Here is a 23,295-nt window from a genome sequence, read left to right on the forward strand (position 1 = left end):
TCCTGCACGCCCCCCACTGAGACCAAGCTGGTCTGAAAGACTCACCAGAAAGCTAGCCCAGCCCCAAGTGAAGGAGACAAGAGATTCATTCCATCTCTGTGCTGGTTGGAGGCTGAAGAAAGCAGAGGCAGAGGCTGAAGGACAAAACCTTTGGATTTGGCGATATTCGGAGGGAGCTCTTGGAACCAAGCAGAGAGATAGACCTCTAAGCTAACCGGACTATATTGGAGATAATAAAAGATCTGAACTTTTATCACCTGGCTGTATTTGGGAAGAAGATCACCACATTTTGGCACCCGAACAGGGACTGATTCAGATCCATCTGAACTAGATCACAACAGAAGACTAAATCAATCTTACTGAACTTAGAGAACTATTAATCACCATGCTAAACTAGCATGTCTTTATCAATTCCACTGACTTAACACTTTGTAAGAACCCTTGTTTCAGAGTTCTGGCCCATAACATCTCCCCCTTTCTTTTGTTTTAGAACATAGGGTGTTCACATTCTCCCTGATTTCTGAAACAGGTGAGAACCCCAAGAAGCAAGGGATCATGTCTTCCCTGACTGCTCAAAAAATGGATGAAAACACCAAAAAAGAAGGTGATCATACTCTCCCTGACATCTCAAGAAGGAAGATGAATTCACCAAAGGAAGTGGGGAATTGAACCAGATTAGCGGCTTTCTTCACTTGAAACAGATATACATCCATTCATCAATATGGGAGTTATTATACATAGTTACATAAGCACAGAGCAATATAACACAAGCTAGTAGTGATGTACCAAATAACATGAATCAACATGAGGAATTATAGATGTCCATAAGTCCTAGAAATAGTCCAAAACCAATCTATTGTCCCTTACTTCATGTGCCAGGAATCCAATGATTCCTGCAGATTTTGAAGTCCTGCATCAGTCTGACCTGAAGAGTCAAATTCTTCAATAACATGATATTCATTTATCAAATCAGATATATCCTGTCCTTTTTTAGCTTTAACTAGTACCTTTTGTAATCTTGTCATAGGGGACGAACAAAGCTCCTGTATGGGTAGTACTGATGGTGTTACTGCCCCTCCCTCTCCTCCTCTTCTCCCTCTACTCATGAAGGGTTAATTGAGGGGGGTTGGAGTTAGGGAATGTTCTAATGGCTACTCCTGTGAAGCACCACATTCTTTAATTTCATCAGAATTGTACTTAACTCCATTTTTGTCTAATTCTTTATCCTTTTCACCTAGTTTGTCAATATCTTCCCTCTCCTGAACTTTCTTCTTTTTCCTTATTCTGTAACTTAGATAATTTTCTAAAGCCTATTGAATTAAGTTAAATGTATAAAATATTTCTTTAGAAATTGAATTGGTACCATTATCATTATAATATTCACATAGTTTCTCTTCTACTAATTTCCATTCATCTGGATCTAAGTCTTTTTCCTTTGAGAACCAAGGAGATTTGAATTGTAATGTTTCTAAAAGTTCAATGATTTGTCCCAAGTTACAATCAAACTTTGGCTTTTAATGCGTTTAACCATGCTCTCTACACATTTTCCTTGAAATGGAAAAGAAGGCTCCTTTCTAACATTTGTCCCATTTCGGTTGGAATACTACTTTGGCCCTTAACAAACTTTTCTTATCTGTTTTTGTACTTACACTAATTTCTGGGCCACAGATGTAGGTTCTTAGTCCCACATTCAGATGCCAAAATGTAATGTTCTTAATTCATTTTCCTGGAGGTCTCTGAGCAGCCTTCCTTTCAGTCGAGTAATCACCACAAGAATAGACAGGTGTTAAAGTCCATATCCCTTATTGTCTCTTTCAAAGTCTTGTCTCCTTTCCTGGGGACAGGTTAGCTTTTTTTAAAAGCCTTCCCGGGTCTTGGTTTCAGTGGAGAAGCAAAGGAGGAGAGTCTGCCACTACAGAGTGTGAGGTGGGATGAATGAATCTGAGTCCAAGAGCTTGTGCTTCAGCCTCCAGTCCACTTGTCTTCTTTAGCTCTCAGTCCCTGTTTATATGTTCCACACTAAGTATAAACCAATCATTATATTACTAGGAAACCATTATTTATTGTAAGATTAAATCAATCATACTGAACTTAGAGAACTATTAATAACCATGCTAAACTAGATAACCATTTTCTCATTAATTCCACTGTCTTAACACCTTGTAAGAATCCTGTTTTCAGAGTTCTGTCCCATAACATAAGTGGAGTGTTATTACTGATGAGAACTTTCAGGAAAATGAAGTTTTGCCAATAATTAATTATTTGGAGCAAAGTGGGGAAGTCAGTGAAGTACCAAAGTAATAAAATCAGGTTATAAATGAGGTAAATAAAATACTTATACAATATTCATACAAAATGTTAAGTTTTGTTTTATGGCAAATATATTCACTTTAAAGAAACATTTGATAATAATTCAAAAGTATTCATAACTTGTTTCCTATATGCCAAGCATTAAGCCAAGTGATACAAACAAAGGAGAAATGGGAAAACATCCTTATTCTCAAATACTTTAAACTCTTTCTGTCTCCCTGTCTCCTCTTTATCAAATATATCTGGAGGAATAGAAGTTATTAATGTACATAAATAATTTTGCTTCAACTTGAATTATATATTAAAGACATCAACAGTTTGTGACATCTGCCTATTGTTTCACATATAGAAAACATATGAGTCATCTATATATAATTCATGAGCACTGTCTAAGAGAATATTTTTTATAGACCAAAAAAGCTTAACATGGATACTAAAGAACTGACTATATCTTTTCTGTTTTGCAATTCACTGAAAGATTCCTTGAAATCAATAGACAAAATATATCTTCTTTTTTCATTGACTTTCTAATCATAAATACAAAATCATAGAGCAGGGAGTGATTCTCACACATGCCAAAGGTGATGGAGGAAAGCAAATGCACAATGATTTGATGTAAAAAAAAAATAAGCAAAGGTTTCAACTTGGTAAAACAAGTTAAAGTGAACAATCACTTTATAAACTGTTTTTGTTCACAATTTTTATTAACAAATATGAAAAAATATTGTATGAAACAAATCTCAAATACCAGAAATCAAATAACATTTTGTTATCCATACATTAGAACTGAATACTTGAGCTCATTCTTGACAGTAAAATAATTAGTCAATCTTAAGAATTCATTTGCAGATGCTGTGTTAGTCTATTAAAGGAATTTAAGCAGAAGTTATTTACTAAAATATTCCTATGAAGTTAAAATTTATATTATATATAAAATGAATGCTATCTTTGAAATATAATGAGTCACTTCCATCAAAACTTACTTATAAAGGTTATGTTAAGGCTTAGTATGCATACCTTCTTTGAAATCTATCATGTCACAGACAGTTGAGTACAATGAGATGATCAATACAAGTGGACTCATTATAACAACAAAGCTTAACGAGTTATCAACCCTCATCTCACAAATACTTATACATAAACAAAAGGCTCACTTTATCATTAGTGGGTCACTGGTGCAAATAGCAAAGAGAAAATCAAGTAATAAAAAGTATATTGGAAGACTTTCATTGAAAGTTTCACATTGAGTGCAGGGGAGGGCGAGATCAACCCATCTGCTAATATCATGAGTAACACATTGTCCTAATGTTCTTTTGTTGAGGCTATAAATATATCATTAAGAGAAAAAATAGTTGAAGGCAATTTTAAAGCTCAAAATTAGAACTGTCTATACAAACAAACAAAATATCCCAGCATTTTTAAAGGAAAAGGGATTAATTAAAATTGTGTATAGAGTTTAATCATTTTACTCATTAGTGTTCATCTTCGATAGTACTCATATACTTCAGTTTCTTCCTCTGGCTAATTCCCTAATCCCTATATTGAATTTTATGAAATACATTTTTGTGAATCTTCATTACTGATAATGCTATGTACTAAAAGCAATGTATTTGATGTTTTCCCACTCAGATGTAAAAGTAATTCTTAAGAATCATGATTTTAATGAAGACTTACTAAAATGGAAGAATAAGAGGCAGTCCAGCTCTCTTATACAACTACTCCAGGAAAAATGCAGAAAGAACCTGGGAAATTATTGGTTTTTTATTTTGTTTTTGTTTTCTTTTGTTTTACTTTGTGTATCATGGAAAGAAAGGCAGAGACCTATGAGCACTGGAGAGCCAGCAAAAACTATAGGACCCAAGTCTATGTATAGCAGAAACCAAGAGATACATAAATAGAAAAGTTAAGAATCCAGCTAATATTTTAGAAAATTTATATGTGAAAAACCTCTTGAAAATATTGAGTAAATATAGAAATGTAACTAGTTCTAAGCAGTAATTGGCACCTTTAATTACACTGGCTATACATTAAGACCTAAAAGCCTCACAAAAAGAAAATCAGAACACAATAAACATATTTAAAATTACTTTGGAAACATTAATATTAATTGGAAACTAAAAAAATTTACTCCTAAGAAATTTATGAATTTAAAAAATCATTGATTAATGGGCAATTTCTTCAAATTAAATAACAATGTGATATTATATTAAAACTTTAGGGATGAAACTTAGATATTCCTTAGGGAAAATTTTATATTTTAATTGCTTTTATCAACCAAAAGGAGAAAAGGATAAAAAAATCAATGAACTGAGTATGTGAAAATAAAATTTTGTTAAAATTCCAATTAAACTCAGAGTGATAAATTCTGAACAAAAAGTGATTTACAAATTAAAAGTCAAAAGAAAAAGGAAAATTAAGGGAACCACTTCTAAAGCAAATCACCATTAGAGACAAAACAGTGATTATTATCATGAAAAACAAATAATGGAGAAGAAATAAAGGAAAAGAATAGAAATTGTTTTATCCCAATTAAATTATAATAAAATACAAAAACAAAATGAGCATATAATTACTATGTGATTATACATACATACATACATATAAATATATGTACACACACAAAGATCCTCATATCTGGATGTAGATCATAAGATCATTGGAAGTGGCCTCAGACATCTCATTGTTGGAGAGAGTCATGTCCTTTAGAATTAATCATCATATAATATTGCTGCTACTGTGTACAATGATCTCGTGCTTCTGCTCATTTTACTTAGCATCAGTTCATGTAAGTCTCTCCAGGCCTCTCTGAAATCTTCTTGCTGATCATTTCTTATAAAATAATTATATTACATAATATTCATATTCCATAACTTATGCATCCATTCTTCAATTTATGGGCATACACTCAGTTTCCAGTTGCTTGCCACTACAGAAAAGGGCTGCCACAAACATTTTTGTGCATGTAAGCCCCTTTTCCTCCTTTAAGATCTATTTGGGATATAAACATTGCTGGATCAAAAGTTATATACAGTTTGATAACTTTTTGAAAATAGTTCCAAATTACTCTCCAGAATGGCTGGATTCATTCACAATTGTAATGTTTGAACTAGCTCTCTGGAAGACCTTGAAATCAACCCGAGTGCTTGGTCTTAGTGGAGGAGTAAAGAAGGAAGGAGATTCATGGATGGGTGGCCAAAAATGGAGTCCAGAGTCTGCAATCTGGAGTCTCCAGTCTTCTCTGTGTCTGTGGCTGAGAGACTTGTTCCAAGTCCTTCAGCCCTTAAATACTTCAGTACCTCACTACTGTGCACTGGACATTCACCAACTGTTGCCATTACACCATCATATTACACTAAGTATGTGCTTAACTAGAGAATCATTATTTCATCAATCATATTGGATAGGTGCTTATCTATAAGTACCCTGATAGCCTTCATTCAAGTAAACCTTTTCAGAGTTCTGGCCCTCTACAACAATTCCACCAACAATGTATCAGTGTCCCAGTTTTTCCACATCCCCTCCAACATTCTTCATTATCTTTTCCTGTTACCTTAGCCAATATAAGAGGTGTATAATGATATCTCATAGTTATCTTAATTTGCATTTCTCTTATCAATAGTGTTTTAGAGCTCCTTTTCATGTGACTAGAAATGGTTTTAATTTCTTCATCTGAAAATTGTCTGTTCCTACCCTTTTACCATTTATCAATTGGAGAAGCCTGAATGCTTATAAATTTAAGTCTGTTCTCTATATTTGTTTAGAAATGAGGATTTTATCAGAACCCTTAAATGTAAAAATATTTTCCCAATTTATTGCTTCATTTCTAATCTTGTTTCACTCTATTTTTTTCAAATCATCTTTTTTTTGTTTCTTTCCTCCACCCTTCAATTTAATATATTTATTTTCTTTTTGAAAAGTAGTTTAGAAAGATAATTTAATTTATTACCTAGTATTTCTTGATAAATGAGCTCTTTCACCTTGTTTGTTCTTGTTCCAAATATGTGTAGGTTAAATATTCTATTCTTCTTGATATTTTTCAATGTTGCATCAAATTTTTATTTCTTATTGGGATTCCATTATTTTTTTGTTTTTGATAATTATGATGACTAGGTTCAACTTTATAAGACATGTCATTTGGTAAGCTATGTGATCTTTCAAAACATTCTATTGCACTTTTTTCATACTCTTGTAGGTGCACCATAATCATAAACTTTTCAATCACTTTCCTTTTTAGCTTAAGATTTTTCTACTAACTACTCACAACATTTTGTTGCTTTATAAAGAATGCTAAATTTTGATCTCCAGTTGCATTAAAATTATAAATGTATTTTTCTTCCACTCTGCCATCTATTATTAACTTGATCTACTATCAATTTTTCCATGTATTGGAAAATGGGTATAAGGATTTTAAAAAAAAATGTATACACCTTCTTTATTCTGGAAGATTTTCTTGGATTGCTTCCTGAAGCATTTTTTTTTAAATTTATGATATTATTCTGGGAGACCTATAGCCTTCAATTTATCACTTTTTATTCTGTCCTCAAGGTCAGTCTCTTTAGCATATCTTGAATTAATTTAGTTATTGGGTTTTTTGTTGTTGTTGTTGTTTTGTTTTGTTTTGTTTTTGCTTCTTTGGTACAATTTTTTATTCCATCTTTTCAATTTTTCAGTTTAAAAATTTCCATTTTTAGAATCTCTACTTCCTTGAAAATAATTATGTTGTTTTTATCCTTCCTTCCTTCCTTCCTTCCTTCCTTCTTTCCTTCCTTCCTTCCTTCCTTCCTTCCTTTATTATTATAGGTGTTCAGACTCAGAAGGAGTCAGTAAACAGATATCATCTTTATGTATACCTATATGTATTACATATATCTTGATAATGGCTTATATCCTTTCTTTGGGTATTGCTTCTTTCAGTTGCTCTAGGTCATCTTTTCAATGCAGACACTTTAGCCTGGGTATATTCAGTCTTCATGAATTGTGGGTTGTGAGTTTGGATGTATCTCCACAGATACAGGGCTAACTTCTATGAGGTTTAAAGTTTCCTTTCTTTTAATCATGAAATCCCTCTTCCTCATGATTTTTCTTATGCATTAGAGTCTTCTCCAGCCCCTTAATAGCATTCTTTTTCTTTCATATGGCAAGTATAAATCAAAGTTTTGTCAATTAGCTGAAGGGAAGGAATCATGATGATCTATTACTAACATGAAAGAATTATCCAGGTCTATTAAACACAAGTCTGTGAAATTGCTTGTGCTAGCTTTTATAAGAACATGGGATGGGCTGGCCATAGGGAATATGAGTAGGATATTTTGCTACTTACATTATTTATTCTTATTTTGAGTCTTTGACATTGTATGGTTGTTTCACCCTGATCTTTTAGAAACAATTCTAATTATACTATGTTTTTATTTTATTAAAGTTTTAGATTTAAATGCTATGAAAAAGCAGGTATTTTGTCATTTTGGCCATCACATTATCCTAACAGTTTTCCTCAAACTGATTTACTCCATTTCCATAAAATTTGATTTTATGTCTCATTTCAAATATATAACATCATGGTTAAGCACTGGAAAAGACCAAACGTTCTAAAACAGTTAAAATAGTTTCCTCAATTCTACCTTTTTTTTTTTTAATTTTTATTTAATAATTACTTTATATTGACAGAATCCATGTCAGGGTAATTTTTTTACAACATTATCCCTTGCACTCATTTCTGTTCCGATTTTTCCCCTCCCTCCCTCCACCCCCTCCCCTAGATGGCAAGCAGTCCTATATATGTTGGATATGTTGCAGTATATCCTAGATACACTATATGTTTGCAGAACCGAACAGTTCTCTTGTTGCACAGGGAGAATTGGATTCAGAAGGTATAAATAACCCGGGAAGAAAAACAAAAATGCAGATAGTTCACATTCGTTTCCCAGTGTTCTTTCTTTGGGTGTAGCTGCTTCTGTCCATCATTTATCATCAATTCTACCTTTTAAAAAAGGTTACCATTATATAGAATATCACCTTGATATTAAAGAACTTTTTTCAAAAAAAAATCATACTTTTTTCAATTACCTAGAAGAGATAAAATTACCCAAAATTTATGAATATGACTTCAGGTCACATAATTTTTTGTTCACGATTAAAATCTTCTCTTGTTTATTAAAGGAGAGGTGGTACATGAATGCAAAGCTGATACATGAGGTCAAAAATCAAGTTCAAGCTCTATATCTAACAATTATTAACTGTGTAAGCTGGAACAAGTCATTTAAAATCCCAAGGGATTCTTGGATTATAGGTTGCAGAGGAGGTGATCTGGAGAAAGAGATGGAGTTTTCCCACCAACAATTTTTTAAACCAATGAATTATAGATCTATTTCCATTACATACCATCTCAACTTTTAATATAATGATCTATCTACTCTATTGTTTGGTTGCCTAATTTCCAGTTTGGTAAAATGCTAATTTTTAAACCACATTTTATTCTGCACCTACCCATAACGAGAGACATTTGAAAACATAGATAACCATTCAATTCACCTTTAGAAAAGATGAGTATTTCATGAGGTTGTCAATTGGCAGTTGTCAATATTCATTTCAGAAAATGAAATGCTAAACCTCCTTAAACAACCTTTAATGTATCAAAATAATTGACTGCCAAATAAACATACATATTTTAAAACCGTAATTGACAAATTTTCCCTGAGAAGACAAATATAACATTTATCTTAGTTTTTTTAATCTTGTTAAGAAATAGATATTTATCCTATTTAAAATATGATCATTCTAAGATGACAATAAATGTTGCCAAAACTCAATCCTGCTTGCCAACAATAAGCAATTCTGTTGAAACAAAAGGTTAATTATCATTAAAATGGAAATTTAAATAAATATAAATACAGGAAATTATTATTTATTATCATTGAAATTTTATCTGTGCAGATACAAAACACACACACACACACACACACACAATCTTGCTTTCTAAAACAAAGCTGTTCCTAGACTAATCTTATTAAGTATATTAATACCTGACATCTCTGGCTTCCTTTAATTCTGAACTAAATCATCTCTCCTACAGGAAGCTTTGCCAATTCCTCTAAATATCAGTTCCTGCTCTCTGTTAATTATTTCCTATTTAGCCTGTTCATGTATTATTTTATAAATATTTATTTCTCCTTTATGATGTTATACGTTTTTTTAAAGTAGCTGTTCTTTTTGACTTAATTTTGGCAGCCCTATTCCTAGACTCATAACAAATGGAGGCTGGTAAGTATTGTGGTATCCTTCTTGCAGCCACAAGAAGGATGCAGAGTACTTGAATTATTTCTTTCTGATTGTTTGGAATATTTCCTTGACCTGGGAGCTCTGGAATTTGGCTATAATAATTCTGGAAAATTATATGTTGGGATCTCTTTCAGAAGGTGATTGGTAGATTCCTTTGATTTCTATTTTACCCTATGGTTATAGAATATCAAAGCAGTTTTGCTTGATAATTTTTTGAATCTAATTCTTCCCCTCATTTTTAAAGTTATGAGTTTCAGTAAGTTCAATTATATTAAAATTATTTCTCCTGGCTGTATTTTTGAGGTCATATTCTCCCAATAAAATATTTCACATTATCTTCTATTTTTTTTTTTTATTTTGGTTTGTTTCCTGATGTTTCATAGAGTCAAAAGCTTCTAATTGTGGAATTCTAATTTTTAAAGATTTTCTTTTGTGGATATCTCTCTGATCCTTCAGTGTAGAATTTTTCATATCTTATGTTATCCTGACTGTGACTTCATTTTTCTTGAATTGTTTCTTTCTGGCTGCTGGTAATATTTTCTCCTTGATGTGGTACTTCCAGAATTTGATTATAATATTCCTAGGAGGTTTTAGTTTGCAATCTCTTTCAGAAGATGATTAGTAATTTTTTTCAATTTCTATTTTACCCCCTAGTTCATGAATATCAGGGCAGTTTTCCTTGATAATTCTTGATAGATTATTTCTAGGCATTATTATTATGATCATTACATAATTCAATGAAATTTTGCACCTCCTTTTTATTTGGCCAATTTTATTTTCTAATGATTTTTTTTAGTAAATCTTTGTGCCTCTTTTTCTAATTAGCTAATTCTGGTTTTTATTGAAGTTTTAAATTTTCAAATAAAAACGATGATAATTTTTTTCAACACTGACTCTTGAAAAACCTCGTGTTCTAACATGGTAAAAATATTTGTTAAATTCAATATAGGCATACATTTTAATGAATTATCTTCCTGCACAAAGAAAAATTCAGATTGAAAAGGAGAGAGAGAGAGAGAGAGAGAGAGAGAGAGAGAGAGAGAGAGAGAGAGAGAGAGAAGAAAAATAAAATTCAATCAAATCACAACAAAAAGAGTGAAAATGCTATGTTGTAATCCACCCTCAGTTTCTACAGTCCTTTCTCTCGGTGTAGAAGGCTTTCATTATCACAAATTTATTTGACATGGCCTAAATTATCTTATTGTTGAAAAGAGCCATGTCCATAAGAATTGATCATTTTATAATCTTTCTGTTGTTGTATACAATGATCTCCTGCTTCTGGCCATTTCACTTAGCACCAGTTCATGTAAGTCTCTCCAGGTCTCTCTGAAATCATCCTGCTGATCATTTCTTAGAGAACAATAACATTCCATAACATTCATATACCATAAATTATCCATCAATTCTCCAACTCATGGTCCATCCACTCAGTTTTCAGTTTCTTATCACTACAAAAAAGGGCTGTCACAAATATTTTTGTATATGAGGCTCCCTTTCCCTCCTTTAAGATCTCTATAGGCCCAGTAGAAACACTGCTGTATGGACAGTTTGATAACTTTTTGAGCAGAGTTCCAAATTGTTCTCCAGAATGGATGGATTTATTCACAATTCCACCAAAAATGTATTTGTATTCCAGTTTTTCCCCAAACCCTTCCAACATTTGTCATTAATTTTTCCTATCTTCTTAGTCAATCTGAGAAGTGTGTAGTGGTATCTCAGAATTGTCTTAATTTGCATTTTTTGGATCAATAATGATCTTCATATAGTTTCAATTTCTTCATCTGAAAATTTTCTTTTTATATACTTTGACCATTTATCAGTTGGAAATGGCTTGACTTCTTATAAATTTGAGTCAGTTCTCTATATCTTTTAGAAATGAGATCTTTATCAGAATCCTTGAATGTAAAAATGTTTTCCCAGTTTATTGTTTTCCTTCTAATCTTGTCTGCATTAGTTTTGTTGATGCAAAAAGTTTTTAACTTAATATAATCAAAATGATCTATTTTGTATTTAATAATAATCTCTAGTTCTTCTTTGGTGACAAATTCTTTCCTTTTCAACAGATCTGAGAAGTAAACTATTCTATGTTCTAATTTGCTTATTATATCACTCTTTATGTTTCAACCATAAACTCATTTTGACCTTATCTTGGTATATGGTGTTGAGTATGGATCAATGCCTAGTTTCTGTCTTACTAGTTTTCAATTTTCCCAGTAGTTTTTGTCAAAAAGTGAATTCTTATCCCCAAAGCTGGGGTCTTTGGGTTGATCAAATACTAGATTAGTATAGCAATTGATTGTTTTGTCCTGTGAATCTAACCTATTTCAATGATCGACTATGCTATTTCTTAGCCAGTACCAAATGGTTTTGATGATTGCTGCTTTATAAGATAGTTTTAAATCTGGCACAGTTAGGCCACTTCCATTTGCATTTTTTCATTAATTCCCTTGGAATTCTTGACATTTTGTCCTTCCAGTTGAACTTTGTTATTTTTTTTTCCAGATTTGTAAAATGGTTTTTGAAAGTTTTATTAGTATGACACTAAATAAGTAGATTAATTTAGGTAGTATTGTCATTTTTATTATATTCATTTGCCCTATGCATGGGTACTTGATATTTCCCCTGGTTGATTAAATCTGACTTTATTTATGTGGAAAGCATTTTAAAGTTGTGTTCATATGTTCCTCACTTTGCCTTGGCAGATAGACTCCCAAATACTTTTATATTAACAGCAGTTATTTTAAATACAATTTTTCTTTGTATTTTTTGCTGCTGGGCTTTGTTGGTAATATTTTAAAATGCTGATGATTTATGTGGATTTATTTTCTATCTATTTATTTTAGCAACTCTGCTAAAGTTCTGAATTGTTTCGCATACTTTTTTAGTTGATTTTCTAGGATTCTCTAAGTATACCATCATTTCATCTGCAAAGTTACAACTTGGTTTCTTCATTACTTATTCTAATTCCTTTCATCCTTTTTTCTTCTCTTGCCAAAACTAACATTTCTAAAAAATATTGAATGTAACAGTGATAGTGGGCAGCCTTGTTTCACCCCTGATCTTATTGGGAATGGTTCTAGTTTGTTCCTATTACATATGATTCTTGTTGATGATTTTAAATAGATGCTACTGGTTCTTTTATGGAAAAATCCATTTGTTCCTATACTCTCTAGTGTTTTTTAATAGGAATAGGTGTTGGATTTTATCAAATGCTTTTTCTGCATCTGTAGAGATAATCATATGATTTTTGGTAATTTGATTAATGATATAATCAATTATGCTAATAGTTTTCCTAATATTGAACCAGCCCTGCTTTTCTGATATAAATCTTACTTGGTCCTGGGGATGACTTTCTGGAATCTTTTTGTTAATATTTTATTTAATATTTTTGCATCAATATTTATTAGGGAAATAGGTCTATAATTTTCTTTCCTATTTTCATCCTACCTGGTTTAGGTATCAGAACCAACATCTATCATTAGAGTTATTTTTGCTTTTTTGCTCACCTTTTTAAAGGTCGAGGTGTGCTCTTAAGGCAAAGGGGCAATAGCCACTTTAGTTTGCTCTGGGGCTGGTCATTCTGACTGATTTCTGGTGCTGGTTAATCACAGTCAAGTCCCAAGTTGTTCTAGGGCTCAATGGTTTACAATTTGTCTCTGGTATTTGCTTTTGTGTGTCTCACAGCAAATATGCTAAACCATCAATTTGCAATCAAGACAGAGTAGTCTTAGAGCCTCACAGTAGATTCCACAGTTTATGGTAGCTGAAACATTCTGACTTCCTACCCCCAGCTCCTTGACCTGGGCTCTCTGTGCTGTGGTATATTCTCAGAAGCTTCTCTCCCTACCCAATTGAAAACAGAATTATCATTTCCAGAACTACCTGGAAATAGCTTGTACTCCAAATATTCATGGCTTCTGTTACTTCAAAACCAGTTTAGAGACCTAATCTGTTATTGATTTGAGGAAAGGTCAGATCAAGTCACACAAAGTTGCATCTGTTCTCCACCATTTTGCTCTGCTGCTCACTATTTCTGCTTTTATAATAAGTTCTCTTCAGTGAATTTTTATACTGTCTTATTTTGTTTTTCAAGGTATTATTTTTCTCATTAGCTTCTTGAACCTCTTTTCATATAATCTATTCTGTTTTAAACGCTGCTTTTTTTTCCCTACATTTTTTGTGTCTTCTTTTCCAAGCAACTGACTTTTTTTTTTTCATAATTTTCCTTCTTCTTTCACATTTCTCTTCCTATTTCCCCCCTTCTATCTTCTTATTTGATTTTAAAAATCCCTTTTGAATTATTTCATTGCCTGAGACAAATTGAAATTTTTCTTGGAGGCTTTGGATGTAGGAATTTTGACTTTTTTTCCTTCTTCTGAGTGAGTATTTTCATTTTTTATACCAGCATAGTAACTTTCTGTAGCAAGATTTTTTTTTCCTATTATATTTGCATTTTATTTCTTAACTCTTAAGTATTTGCTAAAATGGTGTTCTTCCTCCAGGATGGAAGGCACACTGTCTCAAACTTGAGGGGTTTTGTAAAGCTGTTTTGAAAGACACTTCTGGAGACCTCTAAGTTTTCAATTCTTCCAAGGTGGTGTGCTCTAAGAAGAGGTATTTTCTATTTTTCTGACCTGTGCTCTACCCACAAGTACTCTGACTGCTTTATTCTCTTGATCTATGAGGAAGGTGCTACCTCCTCTGTGGCTTCATGCTCTGGTATTTAGTGTTTCTCTTTGCCCTGGGGCTGCCAGTGAGGATTGCAATTCAGATCTGAATATGAGGAAAGCAATAGTTGTACCTTAATGGTAGCAAGGAGACTTTTAATCGCTTTCTGATGAATTATTTGATACTTTTACTGTCTATGGGCTCAGAGCTCTGGAAACAGTTGCTGCCACTATTTATTCAGTGGTTCAATTCCTGCTGCTGGTTTTCTGGAGTCTGTTCTGAACTGGTGAGGCTTGAACTCCACTCTCATCCTTAGGTGACTGACCATTCCTGCCACTTTTTAATTTTGTGGTTGGGAATTGTTTCCTCACATTCTTTTGTGTTTTTTGCTACTCCATGATTTGTTTAAAGACATTAAAAGTCTTTGGAGGAATTTGGGTGGAGAACTCAGATGAGTGCTTGTGTTCTCTGTCATCTTAGTTGTACTCTTCTAATTGCTTCCAATTTTGGTTGCATTGGTTCTCTTCATGTAAAACTTTTAAATTTAACATATTAAAAATTATCTATATTACATTACATTATGCTACCTTGCATTTGTTCCCAAATTTTTAACATGTTCATTGATTTGACAGGTAATCTATCCATTCTACTCTAACTTGCTTATGTTATCACTCTTGATGCCTAAATTATGTACTCATCTTAATTATATTGAGGTATACTACGAGGTAATGGTCTATACCTAGTTGTTGTCCTACTGTTTTTATGTTATTTTATTTTAAATTTATGAATCAAAACAAACATTTTTTTCTTTCTTTGGTTTTCTTTTTTTTTCCCTTTTTGATCTGATGTTTCTTGTGCAGCATGACAAAAAAATGGAAATAGATTTGCAAGAATTGCACATGGTTAACCTATATTGGATTGTGTGCTATCTAGGGGAGGGAGTAGGAGGAAAGGAAGGGGGAAAAATCTGGAACACAAGGTTTTGCAAGGGAGAATGTTGAAAATTATCTTTGCATATGTTTAGAAAAATAAAAAAGCTAAGAGGAAAAAACAGAAATGAAACAAGCATTTCCATAACAGTTAAATAAAAACTATGATTGTCCAAGAATTGGCAAAAATTATAATTTGCAGTTCCTTTCAAATGTCCAACAAAATTATTATGTGATTTTATTTTTTTTCTAGAATATTTCATTTGGATTTAATTCTATTGGTGACTCAAACATTATTTCCACTCTCTACTCCTCACCCCACTTTTCAGCTCAGATTCTAAGAGCTCTGGATATTTTCTTTCAAGATTTATTGAAACATGATATTGTGGTTCTTGTTTCAGTCATGATGTTTAGGTAGCTTAATCATGCTTAAATGTTGTCCCCTTGGTTTGTTTATTAGGCTTTAGTTTTAGATGTTTTGGAGCTATGTTCTTTTTCTGGGTTTGTGATTTGAGTACTTCTGACACCATAATAGCTTTTAATGGTGAGATTAATTTTTTTCTTTGCTCACTCTTCCAGCCTACTTTCTGATTTCAGACATAAAGGCTAGGATGTTCCTTTGGGTTGAATTTGTCCAAAGTGGTCCTGTTTCTGTTTCCTTAAGGTACTTATAAGGTTTTTAGTATATCAGACATGCAAACTTTCAATGTTCTCACAGTTTGATCCAAGCCAAAATCAAATTGTCTTCATGGTCTAAAATTCTGAAAGATCCTAAACTATAGGTTTAGGTCTGAGCAACAATGCATTGCTGCTGGACTCAGCTATAATCACAAAATTCTGAAGCTCTGCCAGTTCAGTGTCCAAACCTCAGGATTCACTTTGATCTGAAATCCTTCTGTAGCTTTCAAAGCCACATACCCATTGCTTATTTCTGAATCTGATCATTTTTCAATACACCATTCATGGCCTCCCTTCCCAGGAACATCACATTGTTAGTCCCTTTTAGCTTTCTGACCCAAAACAGTGATTAAATGCAAGTTAGAACCTATTGCTATGGAGATGCCTTATTTTTGCCTGGGGACACCCTGTTGAAGGTCCAGAAAATATTCTCTCTCTCTCTTTTCCTGGGGAAAAAATGTTGACTTTTCCTGGGGAAAAAATACATTCTGTAGCTTTGTATTGAATTTCTCCTTCAGGATCTTATCTGGAGTATTTTGTAGATCTCTTTTGGTTAGCTTTAAGGTAGGGAAGTGACTGCACACTATATCCTTCTATGCTTCCATTATAGTATATCTTACTTCAAAAATTAGGGTAAAGGCTTTTTAGAATAGGAACAGTCTCTCTATTTCCCTATTATTTGTTTTACTAGCATTTAATACCATCACTGAAAATTGACAATAACAAATAACATATTAACACACACACACACACACACACACACACACAAATACACATTTTGAGAAAAGATCCTTAAGGCATTTTTACTACTTTACAAGAGCAACTAATCCAACCATTTTCTTTTTATTGAACTCTGGCCTGACTCACCAAATATTTATACTAATATTCTCAATGAATGGGCTATGCAAACAAAGAAAAGACACTTTTCAAACATAAGAACTATAATAACAATTACAAAACACTTCTCAGAAAAATAAAATCAGATCAAAACAATTGGAAAAATATCAATTGTTCATCGTTAGGGTGAATTAATATAATGAAAATGAAAATTCTGCCCAAATCTATTTGTTCAGTGCTATGTCAATCAAACTGTTAAAATATTCTTTTATAGAACTAGAAAAATAATAACAAAATTCACCTGGAAGAATAAAAGTTTAATATTGAGGGAATTAATAAAAAATATATGTAAAGGATGGTGGCTTAGCAATACTAAACCTAAAATAATATCATAAAGTTGCAGTAATCAAAACCATTTGGTACTGGCTAAGAAATAGAGTGGTGGATCATTGAAAAAGATTATATACACACTACACAATAATCAAGGCCCATAGCAATCTAGTATTTGATAAATTCCCAAACTCCAGCTTCTGGAATAAGAACTCATTATATGACAAAAAGTTCTGGGAAAACTAAAAGATAATATGGCAGAAAATTGGCATACACTTATATCTCACACCCCATACCAAAATAAGTTGAAAATAGATACATGATTTGGGCATAAAGGATGATAACATAAACAAATTAGGAGAATAAAAGATAATTTACCTATCAGCTGTTTGGAGAAAGGAAGAATTTATGATCAAAGAAGAATTAAAGAACATTATGAAAAGCAAAATGGAAAATTTTGATTACATTAAATTAAAAAAAAGTTTTTGCACAAACAAAATCAGCAGAAACAAGATTTTAAAAAAGGACAAAGCTGGGGAAAAGTCTTTACAGTCAGAATTTCTGATAAAGGTCTCATTTCTAAAATATATAAAGAACTGTATCAAATTCATAAAAATACAAGTCATTTACTAAAAGATAAATGATTAAAGGATTTGAACAAACAATTTTCAGATGATGAAATTAAAGCCATCTGTAGTGATATGAAAAAATGGTCTAAATCACTATTGATTAGAGAAATGCAAATTAAAATAATTCTGAGGTACCACCTCATACCTCTTAGATTGGCTAAGATGACAGGAAAAAATAATGATAAATGTTGGAAGGAATATGGGAAAACTGGTACACTGATGCATTGTTTGTGGAATTGTAAAGCTATCCAGCCATTCAGGAGAACAATCTGGAACTATGTACGAAGGGACATAAAACTGCAAATTCTTTGACCTAGCAGTGTCATTACTGAGTCTATATCCCAAGGAGATCATAAAGAAGGGAAAAGGATTCACATATGCAAAAATGTTTGTAGCAGCTTTTTTTTGTGGTAACAAAGAATTAGAAAATGAATAGATGTCTATCAATTGGAGAATAGCTGAAGAAGTTGTTCATGAAAGTAATGGAGTATTATTGTTCTCTAAAAATGATGGACAAGATGGTCATACAAAGATCTGGAAAGATTTACATGAACTGATCCTGAGTGAAATAAGCAGAACCAGGAATACATTGTAGACAAAAACAGTTATAAGGTGAGATGATCAACCATGAAAGACTTGGTTCTTCTCATTGGTTCACTGATTTGAAGCAATCCCAATAATCTTTGGACAGAAAATGTCATCTGTATCCAAAAGAAGATCTAAGGAGACTGAATGTAAATCAACACATGTTATGTTCACTTCTTTTTTCTGTTTTTTTTTTTTTTTTTTTTTTTTTAAATCTCTCCCATGGTTTTTTCCTTTTGCTCTGATTTTTCTCTCCCAACTGATTCATAAAGCAATATGTATTACAAATAAATGTACTATAAATTAGATAGTTTTAGTGTGTTCTTTTTTTTTCTTCTATAATATTCTTCTATAATATTCTCTGGGTCAATCTCTGTTAAATGAAAATAAAAATGCATTTATAAGAATCTCAAAATCAAGCATACCAAGAAAATAAGATCATATGAAGGACCTCATCCTTATGAAGTTTATTTTGTTCCTTCTATTCTTCTATATTTTAACACATGGAAAAAAATGAATGAATATTTAGATAAAAGCTCTATCAAAAAATGAGTAATCAAGAAAGGAATGTAGATTATTCAAAATATTGGATGTTTGGATTAATTATGAGAATTTGTTATCACAGTGAATAAATTTTATAAAGAAACAAGTAAGAAAGTAACAAATCAACATAATTAGAGATTTATCTAAATCAAATAAAATGCTAACTTCAAAATATCTCTGCACCCATCCATTAATTCTTCACATTTTCATCAGAATACATAGATATGCTTCCTCCTTTCCCTGGCTAACTCTTTCACTTCTACTCTTAATTGCATTTTCTGATAATTTGGCCTGGAATTTACTGTAGTGTTTGTGCTTTTACCTTTCCAATAAACATCATCAATTTGTCACCAGTAAAATAATTTGACTGGGTTTTTTTTTTTAATTTAAATAATTCACGAATATGTAGACATTATAATTATTGTTAGACGTTTCCCTGAGATGGTTTAAAACTACTATAAACTCCATTTTATTTTTATGTCATTGCTCATTCTCCATGAGACTCTCTAAAAAAGTGAATTTGGAAAGCAAGTTTGGATGGAATTTCACATCCCCCAAATATTTGTGCTGCATGCTTGGTTACATGGTATCTTCACTGAAAAAGCTGAATATTTCATTGATGTGCTACTAAGACACAAAAAGTGTTTTTCTAGGGATATATTCTAAATATGAATTTCTTTTCAAACTGATAAAAATGTACAGTGATTTACGTTTCACATTGTATAATTCTAAAAATTGACATTTTGATAATGAAATGGTCAAAGATTTTTTATGATTTTTTATTTTTACTTATTTTTTTGGGGGGGGGGATATTTTTTGGTGAGGCAGTTGGGGCTAAATGACTTGCTCAAGGTCACACAGCTGGGCAGTACATGATTTGAGTTCAGGTTCACTTGACTTCAGGGCTGGTACTTTATCCACTACACCACCTACCTGCCCCCCCCCCTTTTTTTTCTTTTTTTTTTAAATGTGTTTTGTGTTTCATTATCTTATCATTGAAATCATTGTCTCAAAGCTATAATGTTAACATTTGCTATGCAAACATAAATAGACAGACAAACTCTATCTTCTCTAGGATCTTATAATCTAAGTTGTCTGCACAAGTATTGTTGTTTTGATTGGATTGATCTACTTTGTTTTTTTTTTTTTCAAGATTAAAAAAAGAAAAAAAACTATTCCTTCCAAAACAAACAACCAACCAACCCACTATTCAATTAAATTATATAAATGTTGATTGAGTACTTAGTAATTAGCAATGTATTTGAAAATTCAGATACCAAGACAAAAGTAAAACTATTCTGCCTTTTATAAATTTGAATTGCACTTGGGGACAAGTACTTAGTCAAGTTATACATACACATATACATAGACCAACTAATATAAGTGATGTTAACAACTGAGGAATTTGGAATGATGTCTTTGTGAAGCTGGCTTTTTTATTTGACTATTTATAGGAAGCAGGCTTTCAAAGAAGGATTTGAAAAGAAAGAGCACACAATATATACATTAGAAAATGTTGTTTCAGTTGAAGTCACAGACAATAGACCAGTTGAATGAGAATAGAGAATGTGTGACAGTGAGTTATGTTAAATTTGTCTAGAAAAATAGTTTGAAACTAAATTGGGAAAATTTTAAATTCTAAACAGAGGAATTTGTATTTTATCCTACGGGCTCCTTCAAGAACAGGGAAGTGAAACATGCTTTAAGAGTAGTAATTTGGCAGCTGTGTTAAAATTTAGTGGAGAATAGGAATTGGATTCTTGAATTGAGTCATGAATCTCCAAGGGATTTAAAGGGGACCATGAATTCATATAGAACTTATGTCTGTATCTGTTCTCTCTCTCTCTCTCTCTCTCTCTCTCTCTCATACACACACATATCTTTAATTTCACTGACCTTTAACTAAAATCTTGCACTAATTTCAAATATAAATATAAGCATCAAGCATTATTTTAAGAAGTGTTGCAAAGGCTTCACCAAATTGTCAAAGGCTTCTATGACACATAATATTTAAGGACCTCTAACAACAAATTATCAGTTTTTTGAATAGATTAAATGAAGGCAATCAATGACATGTATAACAGCCCCACCCTGAGAACTAAAGAAGAATTCAAAGTCAAAGATGGTATATCCAAAACCTCCCCCCAAAATGAGAATTGGTCTTGGGCAAACTAAGATATCAAAGGGGGATTTTGAAAATCAAATAAAAGAGCTAGAGGAGAAATTGGAAAGAGAAATGAAAATGATGCAATAAGAAGTACAAAAAGGCAATGAGGAAAAGAGTGCCTTAAAATGCAAACTTGGTCAAATGGAAAGGGAATTGCAAAAGCTCACTGAAGAAAAATTCCTTAAATTATTCCTTAAAATTCCTTAAAATTTCTTAAAAATTAGAATTGAGCAAATGGAAGATAATGATTTTATGAGAAATAAAAATAAAACAAAACAAAAGAAATGAAAAAAAAATTTAAATGTGAAACATCCCATTGGAAAAAAAAAATCTGACCTGGAAAATAGATTCAGGAGAGATAATTTTAAAATTATTGGACTACCTGAAAACCATGATCAAAAAAAAGCTGACATCATTTTTCAAGAAATAATCAAGGAAAATTTCCCTCATATTCAAGAACCATGTGGTAACATAGAAATTGAAAAAAAAATGTACTTGTCACCTTCTGAAAGAGATCCAAAAATGAAAACTCCTAGGAATGTTATAGTCAAATTTTAGAAATTCCACTCCAGATCAAAATGAAAATATTGCAGGCATCCAGAAACAATTCATGTATTGTGTGGAGACACAATCAGTATAATACACAATTTAGCAGTTTTAACATTAAAGAATTTGAAAGCTTGGAATATAATTTCCAGAGAACAAAAGATTTAAGACTGCAGCCAAGAATTACCTACCTAGGAAAACTAAGTATAATTCTTTGGAGGGTGGGGATGGAAACTCAACTAAATGAAATCAAGCATTCTTGATGAAAAGACCAAAGTTGCATCAAAAAATCAACTTTCAAATATAAGCATCAAGGGAAATATAAAAACATTATCAGAAAAGGAAAATCATAAAGAACTTACTAAGGTCAATTTGTTTACATTCCTGTATGAGAAAATGACACTTGTAACTCTTAAGAACTTTCTTAGTATTAGGGCAGTTAGAAGCAATACATATATACATATATACATACATACATACATATATATATATATATATATACATACATACATATATATGTGTGTGTGTGTGTTATACATACATACATATTTATATATGTGTGTGTGTATATGTGTGTACATATGTATATATATATGTATATATACATACATATATATATGTGTGTGTACATATGTGTGTGTATATATATATACATATATATATATATATATATATATATATATATATATATATGGTATAGATGTGAATTGAATATAAAGGGATAATATCTTTAAAAATAAAATTAAATGGTGAGAGTGAAATGTATTGGGAGAAAGGAAAAGGGAGAGGTAGAATGGTATAATTATCTGCCATAAAGGAGACAAGAAAAAGCTTTTACAGTAGAGGGGAAGAGAAGAAGGGAAGGAGGAATGAGTGGAACTTACTTTCATTCTAATTGGCTCAAAAAGGAAATAATATATATATATATATATATATATACACACTCAATTGAGGCTAGAAATAAATTTGTTTCAAAGAATAACCAGAACAAATTGAATTTAGGGGGTAATCAGAAGCAAACTACATTCAAGGAGGAACAGGGTGAGAAAGGAGAGAAAGAATAGAAGTCATAGGAAAAAAAAACATTTAGTAGTAATGAAAAGAATTTTGAAGCAAGATTTTTTTTTCTGATTTAGGCCTCATTTCTCAAACACATAGGGAATTAAGTCAAATTTATAAAAAATAAAAACCATTCCCCAAGTGATAAATGATCAAAAGATATAAATGGTTTTCCAGTATATTAAATAAGGACAAATTCATTATTGATTGGAGAAATGAAAATTCAATCAATTTAGAAATACTATCTCATACTTATTAGATTGGCTAATAGGCTAGGAAAATGACAAATTTTGGACAGAATGTGGGAGAAATGAAACATTAATGCATTGTTGGTGGAATTGTGAACTGATTCAAATACTCTGTAGACAATTTCAGCTATGTCCAAAATGACTATAATACCATGCATATTCTTTGACCTAACAATACCATTATTAGCCATGTACCCTGAAAGAGAGAACAAGGGCCTATTTGTACAGACATTTATATAAGCTCTTTTATCTGGGCAAATAATTGGAAATTGAGGGATGCCTAGCAACTATTGAATGGCTGAACAAATTGTGTAGAATATTATTGTAATATAAGAAATGATGAACACAATAATCTCAGAAAAATTTGGAAGGAATTCCATGAGTTCATGAAAAGTGTACAAAGTTATATCAATGATATAAGATTACTAGCTATAAAATTCTTAGCTATTCTCAAAAATACAATGATTGAAGACAACTCTGAAGGTCTTATG

This window comes from Antechinus flavipes, chromosome 4, assembly GCF_016432865.1.
Source record: "Antechinus flavipes isolate AdamAnt ecotype Samford, QLD, Australia chromosome 4, AdamAnt_v2, whole genome shotgun sequence".
Classification (NCBI taxonomy): Eukaryota; Metazoa; Chordata; class Mammalia; order Dasyuromorphia; family Dasyuridae; genus Antechinus; species Antechinus flavipes.